This window comes from Silene latifolia, unplaced genomic scaffold, assembly GCF_048544455.1.
Source record: "Silene latifolia isolate original U9 population unplaced genomic scaffold, ASM4854445v1 scaffold_182, whole genome shotgun sequence".
Classification (NCBI taxonomy): domain Eukaryota; kingdom Viridiplantae; phylum Streptophyta; class Magnoliopsida; order Caryophyllales; family Caryophyllaceae; genus Silene; species Silene latifolia.
In genome coordinates this window covers 166182-174675 of record NW_027413153.1, presented here as the reverse complement: position 1 = coordinate 174675, position 8494 = coordinate 166182, and the positions used below count along the sequence as shown (strand labels likewise).

General features: G+C 36.1%; 1 long non-coding RNA gene across 2 annotated transcripts; it reads right to left on the bottom strand.

Moving 5' to 3' along the window:
- Nucleotides 1–3858: 3858 nt before the first annotated feature.
- Nucleotides 3859–6803, bottom strand: LOC141638132 (uncharacterized). 2 transcript variants are annotated; one of them, XR_012542016.1, is made up of 3 exons: nt 6408–6803; nt 5443–5550; nt 3859–3914 (listed from the first exon to the last, which is right to left on the bottom strand). It is a non-coding gene; the product is annotated as an uncharacterized LOC141638132 (long non-coding RNA). The 2 variants fall into 2 exon arrangements; XR_012542015.1 differs by having other exon boundaries at nt 3863–3948.
- Nucleotides 6804–8494: the final 1691 nt, after the last annotated feature.

The window sequence follows — 8494 nt, the reverse complement described above, 5'->3', positions numbered from 1 at the left end:
TTTTAAAAAAAAAAAAAAAAAAACTAAGTTTGTGATATTGTTTAGTATAACTTGTGATATTGTATCGAGTTTGTGAGTCGGTAAAGAGTATCACGAGTTATACAAAACAATATCACACCTTACAATAAACAATATCCTTTGGTTGTACTAAACAATATCACGGGTTATACTATACAATATCACACCACTTAACCTAAGGATGCCTTATTATTTTTGTTGGATAGAGATACAACAATGATACAACAAGTACTTTAACCTATAGTATCAAGGGCTTGAAGTACCAAATAAAAGACACCTACCTGCAATACAAGAAACTAAATATGTTGAGCTCCGTTTAAAAAAAAAAAACAAGTTAACGGGCAAAAGAAAATGGAATGGAGAGAAAGATAGATACGACATTAGGCAGTCCAGTCCCAAGTTTTTGATAACAAGAGCGAAGCAACCACAAGTTGGCTTTGAGAAGAATCTCATTAAATTCCATACGGAATTAGCTTTTAATTCAAATTAAGCGTATCTGATGGAATTAGATCGAATTCAAGTAAGCATTAGTTCGGTGAATTTCAAGTTTCTGAAATTACTGGGATAATTTTTCTCAGAATGGTTAAAAAATTTGGGACTATATAATTCGGAGTAGAGGGAGTCATTATCTAGTGTCTCTGGACCTGTGTGGTTGAACATGGATCACGCCAATGATCGCAATAATTATTGGATGCGGTGGAAGATTTTGATCTCATGGTTGCCTTTTCCCATTTATTGTTCTGAGCACGATGTTTGTTAAGAGATTTGCATGAGATGGGTTGACTTCTTCACAAAAACAATGTAGGAGAACCATCAAGAGCTTACCTTGATTCTTTTCCCTTTTGAACCTTCATTAAAGTGGCTAGTTGAGTTCTCTATGGATCACGACATGTCATGTTTGTTCTAAAGAAACTTATGGATTTGCTTTTTTAGTGGAATAATTGATATCCGAGCTTATGCATCAATTGATGACGGTGAGGATCTTGCTCTCTTGTATCTGCTTGTCATTATAAGAAGGTTAATTATTGCATCAGTATTTGGATTTTAAATTATAAATATCCTCTGATATTCTTGTGTACAGCATGTGATACATAAGTGGACTCATGGGACTCAAAAATATAGGTGGACTCACCGGATCTTGCCTCTATATATATATATATATATATATATATATATATATATATATATATATATATATAAATTAGGATCTTTGTCTGAACATATAGTTCGGTGCGAACTTACGAACTATTTTTCAACCCTTGGATCAAATTAGGATATTATATCAAAGGCATATATTAAACCCCTTATCACTCCCCCTTTTCCTTAAAACCCAGTCCCTCGACACCTAACCTCTCTTACCCACTACCACCACCACATGTCGTCACCACCGGCTAAAATCTTCACCGTTGCCGTAGCTCCGTTGGAATCTGGCCGTCGATCACCGTAAATCCGCCATCGTCGAGTTGCTTGTCGCACCACAAACACAATTAAATGACTTTTTGAAATAGGATCTATTTGGCTCGAAATCTTGCAACAATGTCATTAATTCGGTCAGATTTTTGTAATTCTTCTTCATTTTTAATAGATCTATGTTTTAGATCACTACATTTTTGAAAACCGAGATTGATGGTGGTTGTGGAGGTGCGTCACCCCAGCAACCAATGGTGCGGTTGATGTTTGACGGAGTTTTGGATCTTTGTTTTCATGGTAGTTCCGGGATGATGTTAGCTAAAGTTTGTTGGTAGGGATGTGAAATGGAGGGTGCGCTGGGATGGCGTTGTCATTAGTGGGCCAGGTTGGTTCTTAGCTGGTTGCGTGGATCGTAGGGTGACAATGAGTTATTTAGCGGTGCTTGGTGGTGGTCTTGGCGGCGTCTTGGTCTCGGGGCTGCGTGTTGGTGGCGGTGGTGGGTTGTGGTATTATGGTAGGAGGGTGGATACACAAAATACCAACCGGATACACATGGTATTACTCTACCGGATTCACAAATCAATTTGTGTATCGAAGTAATACCATGTATCCTGGGTATTAATGTGTGTATCTTGTTAGAACGTAAAGCCGTTTTGCTCCTTTGGTGAATGGGTGATAACTGATAAACCATCCAAAAATGATACGGAGTAATTCCATGACAGACCTCATCAATGCTATCATCATATAAAATCGGTATAATGTAAAATATGCGCCAAGTCATTTAGGTACTGAGACTGTTATTGGTGTTGTATAAATGCAAACTTGAATTCACATAATTCAAATATCTGATTGTGATAAAATTTAAGTCCAAACTCCAAATTTTCATGAGCTATCTCCAATGACCAATGAGTGTTTCGCGTAAGTTGGATTTCCGATTGTTTGTGTTTCAAGAGAATAGGTGAATTGTCTCCTTTTCCTTTGCATTATACGGATCAAACTTCCCAATCATCAAGTGATTGTGTCTATTCCAAACCTCAAGTGAATGTGTGTCTTTATCCTTTGCATTATGCAGTCACTTCAACTATCTTTGTTATAACCCGATTGTCAAAAAAAAAAAAAAAAAAAAAAAACCACCTTTATTATATACTTGAAAAGTGGCCGAATATGTATATACGGATCAAACTTCCCAATCATCTCCTTGTTCTTCAAATCATTATCTTTTGTAATTGTCATCGTCAATATGTCTTGAGGTTTAAGTTACTAGATACATACATTTAGCTTGCTAGTTACACTCATTTAAGTTACTATATACACTTATTTAACTAGCTAGATACACCTCTTTAAATTACTAGATACATATTTTTAGTTAGCTGGATACACTCCTTTAACTAGCTAGATACACTTCTTTAAATTACTAGATACATATCTTTAGTTAGCTAGATACACTTTTTAAAGTTACTAGATACACATTTCTGGCTAGCTGGATACACTCAAGTTACCTTTAGCTTATTAGATACACCCCTTTAAATTACTAAATAGATAATTGAAGCTAACTACATACACTTCTTTAAATACGAATTAATATACTTATCTAGTCTAGAATACCAACACATACGGACGTAGTCATAGCCAAATTCAAGTAGTTCAACATACCACCAGAATACCAGATGCATTATACTCTGTAAGTGATATTATCATTTAAGTAATTGAGAAATATCTCATAACATACATCACATTAAATGTGTTACTAATCACAATCTAGTTTGGACCTGGATCTTGTTGGTGGATGGAGTCAAGTATATGATGAGTCATTGCGGACCTTACGGTAACAAAGAAAGTTACAAATGTTCATCTGGTGACTACTAGTCTACTACTACGGAGTAGTCAATATTATTTTGATGTATTAAGAAATGGAAAGATGAATATAGTTGGCTTAAAGCAGCAAAAATCTTGACAAGTAAATGACGACGTACAATTAAGATTAAGCCATCTTGGAGGTTGAATTTGATATTAGTGTGTGTAATTACAGTCAGAATATGTTTACAATGAAGCAAAGCTTTCATACATTCCATGCTCATGAGCCCTGAATTTATGTACAAGAATAATAATACACTACTGTACTTTCCAATTAAGTTTGGATAACTTTGATCAATTCCCAAATCAAACAAATAAATGAAAATCCTAAACAATAATGAAAGCATCATCATCATCATCATCACAATGGCTGATTAATCAAATAAGAAGAAAGAGATGAATCGGACAAAGGACTAGAGGCAAAGTGAGTCAGTCCCATACTGAGAAAAGTAGAAGGAAGTCATTTTGCAGCTGATACCACACTCAAGAACATCCTTTAAAGCTTGAGCTCTTATTTTTGCCTTATCACACCCACAATGAACCACCCCTAACCTCATGTGACCGTATCGGAGGCGAGGTCGTGAGGTTCCCCTGACTTGTCCTCGGCTTGAGTTGCTTCTCTGCACACATTCCTTAAGGAACCAGTCTATGCCTTAGATAACCTTACTACACAGTGAGATTAAGCATTCTAGGATCAATGTATTTTAACATAAACTCGTTTCGAAATAGAAACTTGTAATGTTAATATTCATTTCTGCGTTCTTAAATTCATTGATATGTAAAGTATGTACGAAACATTCATCTACATATACAGCAGATGAAAACTGATCAGATCACACTTTTCTGTTTCCACTTTCAGCAATTCTTACACCCAAAACAAACTACAATTGCAATTCAGGTGAAAAATAATTAATTTTGAGATCACAAAATTGATAAGACATTAAATCAGTATGTCAAAAATTGTTCCGATTCATCATTTTTCCTAATTTTATTATGGAATAAAACTCAACCTTCATTCATGTAATGAGTATGGCATTGCCACCAATAATTTTGGAAAATTATCAGTGAAAAAATAGCCTTAGAGAAACAGTGTTAGCAAGTCGAAAATATATTAATGCACATCCTTCACTCATTTAATTGATTCATCATTCTTACAATACACATTCACTACTAGACTGAAACGGATTCAAAAATAGTAAGATGTATGTCGTCAATTGAGTCAAAAACAAAGCAAAGACCGGACCGCAGTGCGATAAACAACAATCCCATGACATACGCCAATGATACCACCAGCAACACCATACGACGCCGGAAACCACCGGCGACGTCTTACGACCACCCCACCTCCTACCTACCACCAAGCCCGCCCGTCTAAAACCAGGACCAACCATCCGGCCCAATAACTACCATCAATACCTCCACCAACTGCGGTCTAGTCTCGCTCGAGTCATTCTAACACAAATATTGATATATCTTCCCCTACCATCTCGTATCATAACCGTGAAAGAACATGCCTAAAGTCAGCCCCAACTCTTGAATAATATACATACACTATGTAGTATTCCTAGTAAAAAATAATCGTGGAATATTACCAATATAGTAATAGACTCCACGACAAAAGAATTGAAAGGGAATGAAGGGTACAATACCCGACCATTTTATCATTGTATAACGTGTTTATCGCTATGTTAATTCAACTTTTCCCTTTTCGGGTTGTACAGTGTCAAACATGACACTTTGTCAAACATGACACTCAAGAATGTGTGACTTGGAGTCCGTAGTCCTACTCTTACCCTTCCGGCACTTCCTTGAAGCACCAAAAAGGGAGGCATATACGACAAAAGTTGAGGACGAGATTCTGTTGGAGAAATTTAGTGTTATATTTAATGATTTTAAGACTCATTTAAAAGCATTTGTCTATTTTGCTTTAAAACCCATGTATTTCAAATTTGAGGTATATTTGATTTAAACATGTCACTACATCCCCATCCTCATTTCGGGACAAGGTTTTCGATAATACATGCCAAGTCCGACTTGATGCATAACAATCTCCAACACCCCTACCTGAGTCCAAATAACACAGGTTCACAGAGTATAACTTCCATCAGCTAGAAACCACTGTGAGTAGAGAAAAGAAGCAAAGATGGTTTAACAACGAACCTGATGTACTTCCTTTAATGTAGCACTTGAAGGTTTCTGCCTTTTGTTGAGGTCAACATTTCCTCTTTGCATCATTGCAACAAACTCATTATAATCTATACGTCCGTCCTGCAATTTTTGAGATGAACAATCAGAATGCTAGTAAAACAGACATTACTGAACTAAATAAGCAAATGGTTAAAGACATTTTCTCCTATGAAGATTTTAACATATTGGAAACTGACAAAATGTGGTGTATTTGTATACTAAAATGAGAATTCTTACTTTAGGATAGATACACTTCTTTAAGTTACTAGATACATATCATTAGTTAGCTAAATACACTCCTTTAAGTTACTAGGTACATACCTTTAGCTAGCTAGCTACACTCCTTTAAGTTACTAGATACATACCTTTAGATTGCTAGATACACTTTTTAAGTTACTAGATACATATCTTTAGCTAACTAGATACATTCCTTTAAATTGTTAGATACATACCTCTAACTTGATAGATACACTCCTTTAAGTTGTAAGAAACATATCTCTAACTAGCTAGATACACTTATTGGCAGGTTCTTATTTGTAAAATCTAGACACATCCGTTAAATTTGTTAGGTACATACCTCTAACTAGTTGGATACACTTCTTTAAGTTTCTATATACATACATTTGTTTAACTAGATACACTTCTTTAAGTTTCTAGATACATATCTCTAACTAGTTAGTTAGATACACTCCTTTTTCAAGATTACTCATTGCCACCCCTAATCTTTGTGTTTTTATAGAAACATTTTCTCAGAATATCAGTATCAGATGTCAGGTGTATATTATGCCCCTACTCTATCATGATGACCAATACTAATAACAGTAATAAGTAATAACAACTTGAAGGATAAATTTGATTCGTTTAAGGTTATTCTGTTTTTTGTTTTGGAAAATGTAAGTGGTTATATTAAAGCTTAAACACCAAACAATACATCATACCAGGGAGTTAAGGTGATCCCCAAAAGCTTTCCAAATTTTGTTTACTACAGCATGTTTTTGCACAACATGGACACCACCAAACCTCAAAATGCAACACCAGAGCCATTACGAACCCCTCACTAACAACACACCCAAAAAACCCCACCATCTCTATCAATCACTAGACCACTCCATGCCGTCGACAGAGCTTCGACGACAACCACAGACAATCAGCCATACCACCATAAAATACCACGCAATCACATTCTCTCTCCATGAAACCACCAATCCCTCACTCCGCCTACCGGTGTCCCGACCGTTCGACCACCATCTCCACCGCCAAAAGATTATTGACATTTTTCTGTTAATTTTTGATGGGAATCATAGATCTACTAAATAGGAATCAAATTTTTAAAAAATAACCTGAGAATATATGACGAGATAGGAGCTGGCGGCGAGGTGGTGCCGAATCTCACGACACTGCGGTGGTGGAAGGTGAAGGCTTCGAGAAGGAGAAAAAGGGGAAGAGAAAGAGGAAGCTTTAAATTCTGGAAACAACCGCAAAATAGTCTGAAGTAAGACGGGGTTAAGGTAGAAGGTGGTCTTTGTCGAACCTCTCATTGCCGGCGCGGCGTGTCAGTTGGTTGGGAGTGAGACTTGAGAGCAGTGTTTGGTTATAGATACATGGACCACTGATTGTTTGTGGGTTTTGTCTTTTAATCTAATGGACCACTGATTGTTTCAATATAATGATGGTAGTGGTAGTGGTAGTTAAATGCGGTTCGTCTTGAACTTTTAGTTCGTACGTGACCCCGACCCTATATATATATATATACTACCATCCTTATATTGAAACAATCAGTGGTCCATTAGATTAAAAGACAAAACCCACAAAGTCACAGCCCATACGTCCACTTATCTATAACCCAACCAACCGACACGCCGGGAGCCAAAAGCGGAGGTTCGACACAGACCACCTTCTACCTTTAGCTAGATACATACCTTTAGCTAGCTAGATACACTTCTTTAAGTTACTAGATACAAACCGTTGGTATACTAGATACACTCGTTTAAGTTTCTAGATACATACCTCTAGCTAACTAGATGTAAAAAGTTTTTTGTAAGTAGCCAATATTTTTTATCTAGTATTCCCAGTCATTAGTTGGCTGATATTCGACTAGACCGTTTCATCTTCCATACAAGAAACACTTTCGACTAGGATGAGAAAGCATAATACGAGTACAAAACTAGCAGACGATCAAACAAGACTTTCAGACTAAAACAGGTCGCAACTTATATACTGCGTAGAATACCGGACAAAAATTCTGAATGATTCATCAAACTACATGTTAGTTTAAAGTTTCAGGTAATCTTCTAACCTTCTAAAATTGTTTTTGGTAATATTGTTGACCAAATTTGGGATCAACGATAAACATAACCAATACATAGCATATAGTTTATTCCTAGACAAAATAATATTCTCGAGTAGAAGTTAGCATAACAGGAGCATTATTATGAGGGAGATTAGACAAAATCATCTTAACAAAAATCACCACCATTACCATAATAAAACTAGAAAAGATTAAATACTGGACCATTTGAGTAAGGCAACAATGTACAAAGATTCACAATCATCAGCATCTACATTCACCATCTACACATTATCATTGATCCAACTTTTCATCAAATTTTTCGTTCTCTAGCCTCAATTGAACGAACCAAAGATCGAGACGTTAACTGCGAGACCACCGCAGCAGCACCAACATTCGACCCATCTGCGAAATCATAAATCTCCAACCACCACCATTTGAATACTCCAGTGACCAAAGGCGAAATACTGGCCATTTTCGGCACTTTCACGTTGTTATTTCTTTGGCCACTTCTTTGAGCAGCACCAACATACATTTGAAACCAATCAATGTTGCCTTTCAATTAACAATCATCCAAAACTTCAAATGAAAAATATTAATTACCCATAACAACACACAACATGTCACTAGTAATAACCAACTCGTAATGATAAAATTATAAACCAACTATGGAGTATATAATTGGTATGAGAATAAAATATAGTTAAATTGAATCATTTCAAAAGTATAAGCTACCAA